This window comes from Triturus cristatus, chromosome 2_1 (assembly GCF_964204655.1).
Source record: "Triturus cristatus chromosome 2_1, aTriCri1.1, whole genome shotgun sequence".
Taxonomy (NCBI): domain Eukaryota; kingdom Metazoa; phylum Chordata; class Amphibia; order Caudata; family Salamandridae; genus Triturus; species Triturus cristatus.
In genome coordinates, this window is record NC_140581.1 from 629,307,430 (window position 1) to 629,322,219 (window position 14,790).

Sequence of the window (14,790 nt, forward strand, 5' to 3'; positions counted from 1 at the left end):
GGGCCAGCGTCTTTGCACACACAGGCTCTCATAAGACATCTGTGCGCGTGCACGCGTTGTTTCATGCTCACGCATGCGCTGTAAAGCGTGCAAGGATGCATGCATATGCAAACAGAACCAAGGCCTTGGAGGCAGCATCTGTTGGACAATTAGGCCAAGTGCCTCAGCAAACCTACCCGAGCAGCTTCGGAACACTTCTTCTACCAGTCAATCTCAGTCGTGTTAGCTACACAGCCCCTCGCCCCTCCTCCCGTAGGACCATTGCTATGCCTTTTATTTTTCATTAAGGCACTAGGCACAAAATATAGAGTGCATCATGTATTCATGCTGCAAGATTGATTTCTTGGCACAGGGCTCCCTTTAAATGTGTAGCCATAGGAGGCAAAAACAAAGCACGTTGTTCTTCCGGATGTGAAGTGGGGAAGGTTGTGAGAGCAGTGGACATTTGGTAACTGACTATGCACTGTAGCCTTATGCTGACTACAGAGGAGTAATAACCGGAGATGCTGCACCCTTTCTAATGTCTTCAGAGGGACAGACTGAGATACTGCACGCTTGTGCTATCTTTAGTGAGACCTCTCATAACAATCGGTGGTACTCTACCCTTTCTGATGGATTCAGAGGGACCTCTAGTGACAAACTCAGATACTGCACAGTTGTGCATTCTTTAGGGAGACCTATAATGGAAATCTGTGGTACTGCACTCTTTCTGATGACTTGAGAGGGAACTCTACCAATGACTTCAGGAACTGTATTTGTGTCAGTGACTTCGGAAAGTCCCTTAGTGATGACTTGTGGTACTGCACTCTTTCTGATGACTTGAGAGGGCCCTCTACCAATGACTTCAGGAACTGCATTTGTGTCGGTGACTTCGGAAAGTCCCTCAGTGATGACTTGTGGTACTGCACTCTTTCTGATGACTTGAGAGGGCCCTCTACCAATGACTTCAGGAACTGCATTTGTGTCGGTGACTTCGGAAAGTCCCTCAGTGGTGACTTGTGGTACTGCACTCTTTCTGCTGGTTTCATAGGTACCTGCTGTACTTGCTTCACCCTTTCCATTGCCATCAAATCACTTCTGAAGAAAGATGGGGAGTGCGGTCGTGTCATCAGCATGAACATTTTACCTCTGAAAATGGCTTATTGGATTATTAGAAAATGAATATTTGATATTAGTACAACACCATTTTCAAATCTAAAGTGTTCAGTTGTAAATAGTCATTTGTAAAAAGTGACGTGTTTGCAATGGAGTGTGACAGTATTACTCAGTGCTTGTGAGTATATGTGCATGTATGGAAGGTTAACGAGTGATGGTGAAAAACTCAAATCTGACTAATGATTCATGAGTGATGCATATGTGCCTATGCAGCCAAGTTTTCTAAGCAATGGTGCACATCGGGTTCCAACACTCAAGATTTTCGGGTTGAAATCTGAACAAGATGAATGTGTGGTGGTGGAGATCTGCACATTCCCTAAGGATTACCGAGTGATGGGGCAAATTTAAAGCAGCAACTTTGGATTACAGAGCAATGAGGTAAATCTAAAAATATAGTTAGGACTGAAAATAAGTGATGGTGTAAATCTGAATATGCATTATTGACTGCATAACGGTAGAATTTTTTTTATTTTATTTATTTTGTATTTTATACATCTGAACAATCAGCACTAAGGAAACCATGTATGGTACAGGAACAAAAGTAGAGCTCAAATCGTTGCGAATATAATCATTATCAGTGGACCCTTTCCCCCCTCCCGACCAATGAACCATTGAAAACCAGTGTATGAGGGTGGCAACTGTCCTCGTAGTGAGGGGACTGTGTCGTGGACCAACAAACTGTTGTCGGTAAATTGGTGGGATAGTCTTGTGAAGCGTTATAGAGTCAGGTCCCTGTCTAAGTCTCCTGTGTCGTGTGACCGGTGGACTGCTGCGTCTCACTCCCTGTATCCAACCCAAAGTGTTTTCTCCATGGGTCCCATATCCTGTGAAATCTCCTACTAGTATGATATGTGACTTGCTCGGCCGTCATGTACAAGTCCATCCCCTTAGTCCATTCCTGTATGGACGGTCTGTCGGCCCCAAAGAGGCAAAGATCAACTGGGTCCTAGTTACGTCCACTTTGCTAGGGATCCCCAGGAGCACGAATTGGGGTTCCATTGGTAGTGTTACCCCTAAGACGTTCCCAATAAGCCAATCAACTGCATCCAGTATGACCTAAGTGCAGGGCAAGCCCAGATCGTATGGTAGAAATCACTGTTAGTGATCTTGCACATCAGACACAGCGGCGACTCTGCTCTACCCATCCTATGGAGTCGTTCCCTGTCATAGTATGTTGGGTGCAAAATTTTGAATTGAATTAATCGAAGTCGAACCTTTATGGCCACCTCTCTGGGGTGCATCAATGCCGCCTCCCAGTCGATATCCTCTAGGGACCCCACGTCCCTCTCTCATCTTGCTCAGAGACCTAGCAGGCCGTCGGGAAGATTATTATTGAAGGTTTTATATGTGAAGGAGACCGCTTTATCAATAAGTTCCTCCTGTAGGAGCCTACCTTCTAGGGGAGCGTATTTTGGGAGGTGCTCATGGGTGATGTTTTCCGCCTGCCATGCGTGTCGCAATTGTGTGTACTTAAGGAATTGGGAGTCAGCTATATTATATTCTTGCTTAAGCTTTGTCCATGTTTTAAGTTCCCCTATTTCAACCATGTCCCCTATCGTGGAGATTCCAAAGAGGTTCCAGGTCTCGAACCCGGTGAGTTTACGGATTTCTCTAAGCCAGGCCCCCTCCCAGAGCGGTGTGGAACGCGTAATCCCCTTCGTCCAACCCAGGGTCCCGCTAGCCCTCTTCCACGCTAATAGTGTCACTTGAGTCGCCGGTAGCAGTCTTGAGCTGCCATTTACCCCATATAGATTATGTAGATGTGTGTGTGGATGCATTGTCTTCCTTTCAAGACGGTAATGGTAGAATACTTGACATATAATGAGCATTCTTGTCACAGTAGTGCCCACTCCTGTGTAATGTTTTTGCTGTCATAATAGTGGTAATGCTTGACACATTGTAGGCACTCATGGAGCAGTGGTGGTCACCTTTGGTGTAATGATTGTACTGGCCTGTTTGTTATTGTTTGTTTATTGGCATTTTATAACGCTATTTCTACTGCTGTCTCGGGGCCCAGCCTGTAAGATTGGTGGAACATATATGCAATACACCCATGCAATCGCTTGTTAATCAATTCACACATTCACTAGTTCATTCAGCCATCCATCAGTGCATTCATTCATCCATTCCATATCTATTTTTTCACACATTGTGTGCTTAGCCACACATCTATTCACTTCCTAATTCATCCATGCATTCCCTCGTTTCATTAATAATCGAGTTCACTCACTCATCCTTTCAAACAACCTTAAAATCGGTGAAGAATCACTTTTTAAATAGTCAGACCTATTGAGGTTGCCAATGCTTATTAAGGTGAACGTGTTGTGGAAAACGTGGGTTAAAGATTCACGACAACTTCATTTTAAACTGCACAATTAAAAAGCGACAGTTTTTTTTTCTCCAGTTTCTGGTACATTTATGAGCGGTTTATGTGAACGGATCCATTCTATTGCACATCTGTTAGTACAAGCAGGAAAACTCAGCCGGGAAATAATGCGCACATTGTGATCAGAAGAGAACGAAAATGGTGTCTTTTGACGTAATGTGTTTTTTAAAGAGGGCGCACTTTGCATTGATAGCGACATAGTGCACAGCTGTAACATCTGTTACATGTTTTATATAATGTTAGCCAGTGACGGAGAGAGAGCGTGTGTTTGAGAGAGGGAGCTTGTAAAAAGGTAATACGTGCGCGTTTCATATTTGGGGTTTGTCGGGTACGTAGACCACTTGCCATACATTTTGACACCTGTTACCATCACCATTAAATCAAGAATGTTGTTCATGCTACGAATGGGGGAGAGGGCGGGGGGGGGCCTTGCTTTTGAATTCCATGGTCCTGTTCACATTTATACGCTGAGATCAGATCGGCACCGCCCTCACGGTTTCCCACGAATCACTGCAGAGAGGCAGTGTTGCCTAACCAAGGTTCAGGGGCGCTGTAATCTCTGACTCATCCCATTTATTGCATGGGGTCTTGTGTGCGTAGGTTGAAATACAAGTGCCACCTATGAACACGAGGGACACTTGTTCACAATGCACTAATTGTAAAGGGTATAACACTTCACAGCAGCGGAGCAAACGTTCAGTGTAATAAAGAAGTAAGGTCCTTTTTTACTTCTATTCGATCATGTGCACAGATGCTACAAGACTTATAGTGTGTATAAAGTCTTTAACCACTTCAGTTTTTTAGCAACTGAGTGTTGCATTCTGGGACTTGTAGGCTAGTTATCACCCTTACAAGGACAGGATGTTGCCGGTAAAAAATCCAGGCCTGGCTGAAAGTGAAGCTTACCACATAGGCCCTTCGGGGAACTCCACAGCTGTGCCTGCCTGCGTGCATGTGGGGTGTGTGTCTGTATGTGGGTCAACAAATATCTTCCCGCCACTCAAATACAGGAGGCCGAAGCTTGAAACTTGTGTCAAAGACATCAGGAGAGTCCCAGGCGCCCTGACCTAAAGCTTGCATGTCAACACTTACTAAGAGGATGCTCAGGGCTGGAGTGTTTTTTGGAGCGGATTAGACCGCATGTGTTTTGGCATTTATAAAACCGCCTCTTCGGCGTACTGTTGAAATGTGAATCCTGAAATGGTTCGCAGCGCACTCCTTTTAGCAAAGAGGCGTGCAGCTAGGGTGTTGGCGAGACGAGACAAGCAGCCTCCAAAGGCTGCGTGGTCTGAGAAGTTGGAAGTGGGAGGCAGGCAGAGAGGGTTGTTGGAAATGTGGCCATAACCGTGTTAATTATCGTAAATGTTATTAAGGAAGTGTTTATTGTGGCATTTTTAACAAGCAATGGTAGAGCCAATGGGTCTGGCTCTAATGTGCTGCCTGTTGCATACAAGCATCAGTTGTTGTGCATGCTCGTGTGTACCACTCTCAAGCCTCATTTATTGGCTTTGCAATGTTTGTTGTAATACACGTTCCTTTATAGGAGTGTCTGTATTTGCAGATGGACGCACATTCTAGCCTCGCTTTTACCTCTACATTTATAACGAGCAGTAGCGAGCGTAATAAGATTAGGGGCACTCGTACCTCTAACAAGTGTTGGGGACTGTGCAGTGTTATAAGCATTAAGCAGGTGTCTGTTACATGTAGTGGGCCGTTGGAATCCTACTCAAGGCCAAATTTTGTTGCATGTTGTCTAACTTCATGCACAGAGAAAGGCAAATTATGCGCTGTGTGATAGTATTGTTTTGTTATTTGATAATTTTAACACTCATCAGTATTGTCGGTGCCATCATGTAGCATCATGCTTGGAGCTTTGTTTTAGCAACTTCTGATCCGTTTAAGCAAGAACCATTTTTTGGGTTGAAGTCGACACATTTTGCAACAGAGGTGGATTATTCGGCAATTGCGGTAAATCCATAATTATGCTTAAAATCCTACTGCCACAGAATTGCATAATTGCGGTGGCCTATGAAATGTGTAGACAGGAATTTCATGCAATTTGTAGCATATTGCGTGTACTTGTACCTGTGTTCGCCTATTGCGACAAGGGCGTGTAACTAGACCGTGTGTGTTGTAGCTAAAGAAACATGGATGAAAAACACGTTCCAAACACAGCCCTCAGCAAAGAAACTGGGCATGGACGTTACAACATGTAGTACGGGGAGAAAATGAAATAGCTTGTTTGCGTTGATACATTATAATAAACCCTCAACATTGCTTCAAAAGAATCCCACGAGGTGACTTCATGCACGCCAGGAAATGCTAAATAGTGAATTAATGCGAGACTTTAAGCCTCATGAGAATTGCAACACAGGCCAAACTCGGATAAACCCGGCCACTTAAAAGGAAACCCAAACCTCTGAAGCAAAGCATGTGGCAAAGTAAACAAGGAAAGAAAGAGGAGCGCGTCCTGCAGTACAGGTAAAGCAGCTGCCTGGCGACATGTAAACAAGGAGGGGACAGCCCAGGCACTGTGGCTTAGAATTAATCCTCCAAACACTGTCCAGGGTGGAAACAAACAAACGTGACAACCCACACGGAATGGCAAACCTCCCCTCTGCACAATACGTGTATTCCTCCTGATTATTTACTGCAGAAGTAAACACTGAATACACTGTTCCCAGCTGGCCCTTTAGAGACAGAGCCGTGTGGCGAGGGAAGATGAAACCTGAGCATTGCCTCAGAACCAAGAGCGTCTGACCAGTAAAGACGAGCTAGGGCAACCGTGACTAGATATTACAGAATTTAACTCTATGACCAGCAAGTAAAACGGCAGCTTGTAGTGAAACATGAACAGAGCTTCCCATCCTGGTGCATCTGAAAACAATCTGCAAACTGAAGGAAAGGTATTACAGCAGCGCCTGGAGGCAGCAGAAGCAAACTAGGAGCTTAACGGGGCCTACAAAGACATTCATCTTTCATAGCACATGGGTAGGAACTGAAGGATACTACAAATAAGCCTAGGTCCCTACTAAACTCAAAGTTTGAAAGGGTGTAATAAATATGAATATTGTATATTTACATTGCTAAAATCCATGGCGTTTTATACAATTTAACACATAAAGATGGCGTGCTGCAGCCACTTGTATTTGCCAGCTGTTGAAAAGCCTGACATTTACATACTCCAGGTAATGAACCAGACGCTGAGCCTGTTTCCACGCTTGCTAATGAGAAAGTAGTTGGAAGCTGATGCTTCTAGGGACGGACTGTGTATGTAATTTGCTCAGAATCCCACCATTTTCAATCAAATCATGCATAGTCCATCAAATCAAGATCTCCACTGGCTCTCCTACCACCCTCTAAGCTCGGCCTTTTGGATCCGTAATTATTACAGGTGGTGGTAAATTTCTTTAACTCCTCTCTACAGGAGGGCTATGTTCCACAAAGCTGGAAGCATGCCATGGTTTTTCGCTCCTAAATAAACCTAATCTTGTTCCAACCAATTGGTCGAATTCACAAACAATTTCTCTGTTGCCCAGTTTCTCCAAAAGTTTGGCGGTACATGTGAACACAATGCTTACAACTTACGTGGAGGCCCAACATATTTTACATCCTTTTGCAGTCAGGCTTCAGGGCTGGGCACAGCACTGAATCCGCCCTCCTAGGAGTCACTGATCATCTTAGACGACTCCTGGATGGATATTAGATCTTAGGGTGGCTTTTGACACTGTCCCATTCCATCTTAAGCGAAAGATTGTCAACATTGGGTCTTGAAGGACAGCTTTGGCCTGGTTAACTTCATTTCTAAAGGCTCGGACGTTTCAAGTCTTCTCTGTCAATTTTATGTCAGAGACGTGGGCTTTAACTTCTGGAGTCCCTCAGGACTCAGTGCTCATCCCAATGATGTTCAATATTTACGTCCACCCACTGGCAGATGTAGTGGAGAGTTGTGGTTTGACAATATTCATCCTATGCAGATGACACACAAATCATTTTTTCTTTGCCATCTGCACAGGGTTATGGACCGTCCGATCTCAACCTGGGCTTGAGTTGAATCACCTCTTGAATGAAGATATCTCTCTCAAACTCAATGATAATAAGGCGGAGATCATGACCCTGGGAAAGAATCCTCAACTCTGGGCTCCACCACATTGGCCAGAATCCCTAGGGACTCTTCCTGACCTGTCCCCAAGTTAAACATTTTGGGTTTGTATTGGATGAGAATCTCTCCATGAAGCCTCAGGTGATCATAGTTACCGCCACCTGTTTCGCTGTGCTCAAGTGGGTGAAAAGGATCATCTGGATGATTCCTCAATCAGCCCAAAGGATAGTGATCCAAGCTCTAATCTCATCTCATCTAGACAGGACTACAGCAACATCCTGCATTTAAGAATAGATAAAGTGTCCATTCAACGCCTACAGAAAGTTCAGAACTCAGTGGCTAGACTTCTGTTTCAGCTCTCACCTTTTTCAAGAGCTTCATTGGCTTACGGTTACAAAGCGTATTCAATTCAAAGCTCTGTACTATACGTTCAAAGCCAAAGACCGAGTGGGTCCACGTTAAATTCAGGATCTGCTGGTGCCTTATCAGCCCACACGTTTGCTGAGCTTACTGAACCAGGCCTTGTGAACCGTGCCTTGGCTTTGCTTGGCTTGTATTGGAGGGCCCTCCTTCACAGTCCTGGACCCGAAACTGAGGAACTCCCTCACAGAGCCCCTGAGAAATTGCACGTCTCTACTTGCATTATGTAAAGGCCCGAAGACCTGGCTGTTTTAAGATGATAATCTGGACATCCTTACCTTTTCTCAGCTCTGGGAAACCTTTTTGGGTAGCTTTGCGCTTAATAAGATTATATAATAATAATTTTCACTCAAATGCCAAACCCGGAATCTGAACCGAGGTTCTTAAAGCCCAAAGTCAGCAACTAAAAAGCTAGTCCAACTCTTCTCCACGAAATAAGGATCCTGTGCCGAGTAAGCCAGTTGACGGGTTGGGCGAACCTGTGGACCGAACCTGCAGTTGAACTGTTTCCACGGCCAGTGGCCCTCCTGGGATGCAGCCTGTCTGTCAGACCTGGTACAGAGAGAGCATCACAGAATCAGCGCCTGACTGCTGAAGTGCAACGTCAGCTAATTATTCATCGCCTGCTATATAAAAGCACCTTCGTTCTGTTGAGAAATTAACACACCTGCAAATTCAGTGGCGGAGAAGCGCATTCCATTAAAAGACCATGTCCACCAAATAAAATAAATCTGCGAACTGCGGCACTGACACCATCCAGGCCTGAAGCATAACTCTATTACCCATGGTCAGCTTAAACATTTATAAACATAAAAGCTTCACATTCCAACTGGATATTTTATTCCCAGCAGGCCCCGTTCTGAAACGTGCACACTAGAAAACAGTGAGTTAGGACATCAGAATGATCAGGGAACCCTGGCGTTGAATACCCATCGTCAATGACTGCCCACCTGAAAATCAAATTGTTGATTTGATATTGAAACTGAGAGATTCAGAAATGTCACCAAAGTACCCTTATCGTGTGTATGTAGACAACATATGGGCCAACTGCTTACAAAGGTAGTAAACGGACCCGTTTGATGGCTTTTGAGTGCAGATCTTGCAAGCCCAAGTGCGGAACAAAGCAGGGGGCTGGAAGCCAGAGAGAATGTATCCCCCTCTTCTATGGCCTCACCTGCTCTCACCAGGGGTGCAACGCAAAATTATGGGGATCCTTTGCCGAATGTGATGTGGTCTCCAGAGTCTCCCACATCTTACAGATATGCAGCACCTTGGAGCTAAATAAGGGCCCTCTGAAGTGTTGAGGACCCAGTCATTTGAGCCTATGGTTGCCAGAGAGGACTAACACATTTATTTTTGGGGACTGGCACTTATTGCTCAGCATCAGATATTTACTGAGCGCAAGAGAGGGAAAACATACAAATTGGAAAGATGAAGAAGAGAAAGGCAGAAAAACCGTCACAAAGGAAGAAAGCAGGAACCAGCAAGAGTAGGATAAAGAGGCAGGGAGTGTCTGGTGGTGGATTAAGAAGCCATGAGGTAGGTTCTAAACTATGCATCCTTGATATTCGGCATGCCAACATTTAATTGCACTCACCGAGGCTTCTGAGCAGATCTTCAGCCACCAACACTTCTTTTCTTACAAATAAACCAAGGGTGGGGCCCCTAAAGCTTATGGATCCCCACTGAATGCAGGGGCTGCAGGGTCCTCCGTAAAGACGCTGCCTCTCATGCCCAATCTGGTCTGCCTGCAGAAGAAGGGGATGCCTAAATCCTGCTCATTGCTAGTCAGGCAGAGGCTCTACTGACTTTGCCCGAGAAGGATCCTCTTTATGTCTCGCCTGCAACAGCGCAGGCGCTGCATGCTGTCTCTCTTGCAAGAAATATTATATACTACAGGGGACTTGCAGCCCCTCACTGCTTACCATTTGTTGGCTTCATTGTCACTCCTATGACCTGCCTTCTAATTGGCCAGTGTATGCCGGCTTCGCTTTGTCTTCTTGCAGCTGGGGCATGGACCAAGTGTTGATTGCTATAGTTTGATTGCTGTCATTCTGGTGATCACGCTGTGATTTAGGTACTATTTAAAAAATTAAAAAAATAAAAATCTGCCCCTGTCATTCTTGTCCATGTTGCTATATACATGCCTCTTGCATGTTACTTCCCCACACACCCCGTGTCTGTTTTGGTTGTCCCCCACCCCCTTGTTCATATTGCTCTGTGTTGCTTCTTCCCCTAACACCCCACCCCAGATTTCGTTATTGCTTATTTCTCTCCCACACCTCCCTGGTTGCCAGTATTGCTTCTTCCCCATTCCATCCCCACTTTTCTGTGTTTCTTCTTCCCATCACACCCAGCACCCTCCTATTGTCCACATTACCCAACCCCCACCCGCTATAAGAAAATAAAGGGCTATCATGCGGCAAGCGCTGCTGCTCCTGGCAGGTTGTGTGAAACAACTTGGATGGGTGTAGGCCAATGGGACACTTGTGGAATACTTGTGTGACCTTGCCCGTTCTGGTATAACTGCACCAAGCAGTGGTGTGTAACTCCTTCCATCCGTCTATCCCCCCCCACGCCGTCTACCCCATCTCAACCTCCTGCCCTTGATTGGGCCCAGAATGAGTTAAGCGATTGGACATAGACTACATTACTGGGCTGCTGTTCAGTAGCATGACAATGCAGAGCTATAGAAGCTGAGGGTAAATCCTGCCATTCAAATGTGTTGCTGCTTTATAGAGGAGATTCCTCTTGCGCATCGTTTTCAAGTTTAACGTAATGGCCATGTTTGGTGAGGGGGAAGCCCTCCAACCACCAAAAGGGGTGCAATGCAAGCACTCTTTCGGCGGAAGCACACAATGTCTGACCAATTAATTGCTGTGAGGGTAGGGGGATAAACATGTAGGGGGGGGTGAGGGGGTGAAAGCTGCTTTCTCAGTAGTGCTTAATAAAACTTCTTTCTGTGCCTGGACTCATAATGTCCACTGCACTGTCAAGCCAGGCCTTAAAATCTTGGTAAAGCTCTTCTTTGTTTTCCAAAATGTGGGGCCCAAATATTTTTTCTTTGCATTCTGGTACTTGCCGTCTTTTATTTATAGTTGGGGGAATGCCACATAATGCAAGAAATAAAATAGACTGGTGGAGCTGCTCTTCGCCTGCTGTGGAGTAACTTGAAACCTAAGAGACTTCACCTTTGGCCTCTACCACACATCTACTTGCTCCTCCTATTGTGCATCATCACTTGCCCCAGTTGTATATCATCCTGTGCCCGATACTGCACATAGCCAGGTATGTCCACACGGTAACCGCCCAAATGCCCCTGAGCTGTGTATAGTCCCCTGTGCACCCGAGATGCATACTGCCTAGTGCTCTTCTGCTACACAATGCCCGCCTCTTATGAAAAGCAGTCCGTGCTCCCAAGATGCACAGCACTTAGAGTTCTCCTTAGACACATCACTTAGCACTGCTTTGACACACAGCACTTAAGAGCTCGCCTGAGGCACAGCTCCCATGTGGTGCACCCTGATGCACTCCACCCTTTACCCCGGGGCACCCTGCCCTGCGATGTCATGCTGTTCATGACCTCGTTTTCCATGCTCCATATCACACGTGCCCCCTGCTGCACCCATAGCTTAAGGTCAGCACCTCGTATCCCACACAGGGCTATGTCTGACTCTGTCAGTGTGCATGGTGCACTCTCTGAAAATAGCTATCCGAAGGTGTGTTGGACTATGAGCCCTTAAGCTGTGTGTCTTACGATTATTATTGTAAATAATAATATTGTATGTTATTATGCTAATATTAAAGTACCAGGATTAATATCCGGGTACTTTAATATCCTGTTACTCCCTTCATAATAACTTGGTATCTTAATATTCTAAGTGAATGACAGTATGACTGTGCTGGTCATGCACTACCATGTAATAACATGGGTTTGCCAGAAATTGTGTGACCAGTAATATCTGATGTCTGACATCTAATGACAGTTGAATCCTGAAGAGGAATTGACAGGGCCTGTTTTAGGTGTATTTGAAGTAACTTTTAGCTGTCCCACCAGCCTCCTGTAATAAAATAATCTTAAATAAAAAATACATATTTGTATACATATGCAGAGGTGCCTTGGGCCAGCCCTTTTCATCCATTGGGTCTAGTCCAGTGTCTTTCACTATTAAAGTCCCGCTCCCTTGTTAAAGTCCCTCGCCTTCAGCTCGGGCCTTTAACGCTGGAGCAGGCCTTTAGTAGCCGGTATAGCCCACTACGGCGCGCTAGAAGGCTATATTATTATTATTTTTTAACTTTAATAATATTTGAGCAAGTGAAAAAATACAGTACAAGGTAGCCATGATTGATACAAAATATTCAACTTATGGTCCATTTCCACAACATAAAGGACAAAATAATCTCCGCAGCAGTGTCTCTCCTATGTTACCAAGGGATTGGTCTACGATGCCTTTGCATGTGCCAGTGCCTACTGTTCAGTGGGGGCTGCAACATTATCTTTAAAAGTGGGTTGCGATGACGTGTCATGGTTTGTTTGCAAGCCCGCCGTGACCTGTAAGTTAAGCAGATAGGAGCGAAGCAGTTGTCACATGTCAAGTGGTCTGGAGGCTGGGGGTTGTAGTTGAGCATAGAGTTCACTATTCGTGTTGTAATGTGTCATACTATACACATGGAGATGAAGGACGGAGCTCTGAAACTTTTCAAACACTCACCCCCAGTCACAGATCTGGGTTGAATCCATCATCGTTCTTTAGCTCACTTAGCCACCCCAGTTCCGACACAGCTATATGCAAATCAGGCTTGACCCTGTGCCTCATGGGAACAGTCCAGCCCGAACTGCCAAGCCATGTCTTCCCTGGGCCAGAAACAAGCATCCTGGGATCGGTTTCGGGCTAACAGCCCTCATCAGCCAGGCTGGCTTGAATCCAGTGGCAAAGTGAGCAAGGGATCCACGTCTGCAGTCGCCACGTTCATACCGCAGTGTTAGTGTGTCCCAGCTATTCCGGGGCTGTTTACCACCCCCTACACAAGCCTCAGTAAGTGTGAGCGTAATGTAGTGAAAAATCTATTATGCAACGGAATCGGAATATTCTGAAATAGGTATAAAAATTGGGGCAGCACGATCATCTTGATTATTGCTATTCCACCTGCCATGGCGAGAGGTAGTTTCAACCAGCGTTCGATTTTCCTGGCCAGTTTCTCCATTGCTGGGCCGTAATTAAGCTGTAATGTTTGGTCCGGCTCTTTGTGTATGTGGATGCTCAGGTATTTGACCGAATCCCCACACCATGTCAGTGGGTACTAAATAGCTTTATCACAGGGAGCTGCGGTCAATGGGACGGTTTCTGATTTGCCCCAATTTATGTGTAATCTGGGCAAGGCCCCATAACGTGCGACCTCTCAGAGTATAGGTCCCAAGTTATCATCGGGATGCCTCAGGTACAGGATGATATCGTCCGCATAGAGAGTAATGAGTAGTGGACCTGTTTTAAACTGCAGGCCTCTGTGCAAGTGCTTCTCCTGCAGGTGACGCACCAAGGGGTCCAGTGCTATGACAAACCGCAACAGGGATAGCGGGCAGCCCCGACATGTCCCCCGTAAAGGTTCAAGAGACGTCAGGGTACCATTCAGCCAGATACGTGCTGTGTGATTCTGAAGAGTAGCCTAATGCTGGAGATAAACCCCTTTGGTATCCCTGGGCTGCCTAGCGTGGAGTACAAAAATGACCACTAAAGAGAGTCAAGGGCTTTTTCGGCATCCAAGAGGACCGCAGCAGCAGGGACAAAGGGAGCAATTCTATGTAGGGTAGCGAAAAGAGTGTGCAGGTTCATGGCTGTGGATTTATGTGGGATAAACCCTGACTGCGCTGGGGATATGATCTGGTCAATGATGAGAGAAAGCCTAGTGGCTAACATTTTAGCTAATATCTTGTTTACAAAATTTAGTAAGGAGAGCGGTTTATAGGAGCCGCATTATTATGGGTCTTTACCTGCCTTGGGGAGTAGTGTTATGACCGCCCCTCTGAGTTTGGGCTGGGGGGAGCTCTCCAGTCTCCACTGCCTCCTAATAAATGTCCACGAGATGCGGAGCGAACAGTTGCATATAGGTTTTGTAAAAACTACCTGAAAATCCATCAAGGCCCGGCGCTTTTGAGCCATCCATCGCCTCTGTTGCTTGTGTGACTTTCCTCTACCGTGAAGGGCTCTGCTGAAAAATCTCGGAGGGCTGAATTAAGCCATACCAAGGACCACTGTCTGTATGCCCACAGTGTCTGATATGTGTGTGCCGTTGGAGCTCTGAAGGACCGAGATATATGTCTGACCCCTGGTTTGCTGCAGTAGCCGCACCAGTGTGCAGCCTGGTCTTTCATTCTCCCCGTATCACCTGGTGAATGCATATTTCCCCAGCTAGTTTGATTCGCTCTCTGCCGGTTCATGAAACTCAGTCATTAGGGTAGCCGGACATTGTAGGATACATGGGTGCTGCAGCGTTGCGTGATCTTGATCAAATGCTAACAGCTGCTCCTCCAGCTGTGACAGTGTTCGGCGTAGGTCTCTAAGGATTCCGGCACTTTCTGAGATGCATATCCTCCTTATATATGCCTTAAAGGCCTCCCACAGCGTAGCTTTAGTTTTAACTGTGCCCACGTTGATTTAAAAATACTCTGTGATTGCAGTGCAGAGCTCTGCATTAAACAGCGCATCCCGGAGGGCCATGTCTGGAAATC

The 14,790-nt window shown here is 45.8% G+C and overlaps 1 protein-coding gene across 9 annotated transcripts in view; it reads left to right on the top strand.

The window, feature by feature from the left end:
* PAM (peptidylglycine alpha-amidating monooxygenase) overlaps positions 1-14,790 on the top strand; it is a 1,234,044-nt gene that overhangs the window by 103,660 nt on the left and 1,115,594 nt on the right. The gene's annotated exons all lie outside the window — the stretch shown is intronic.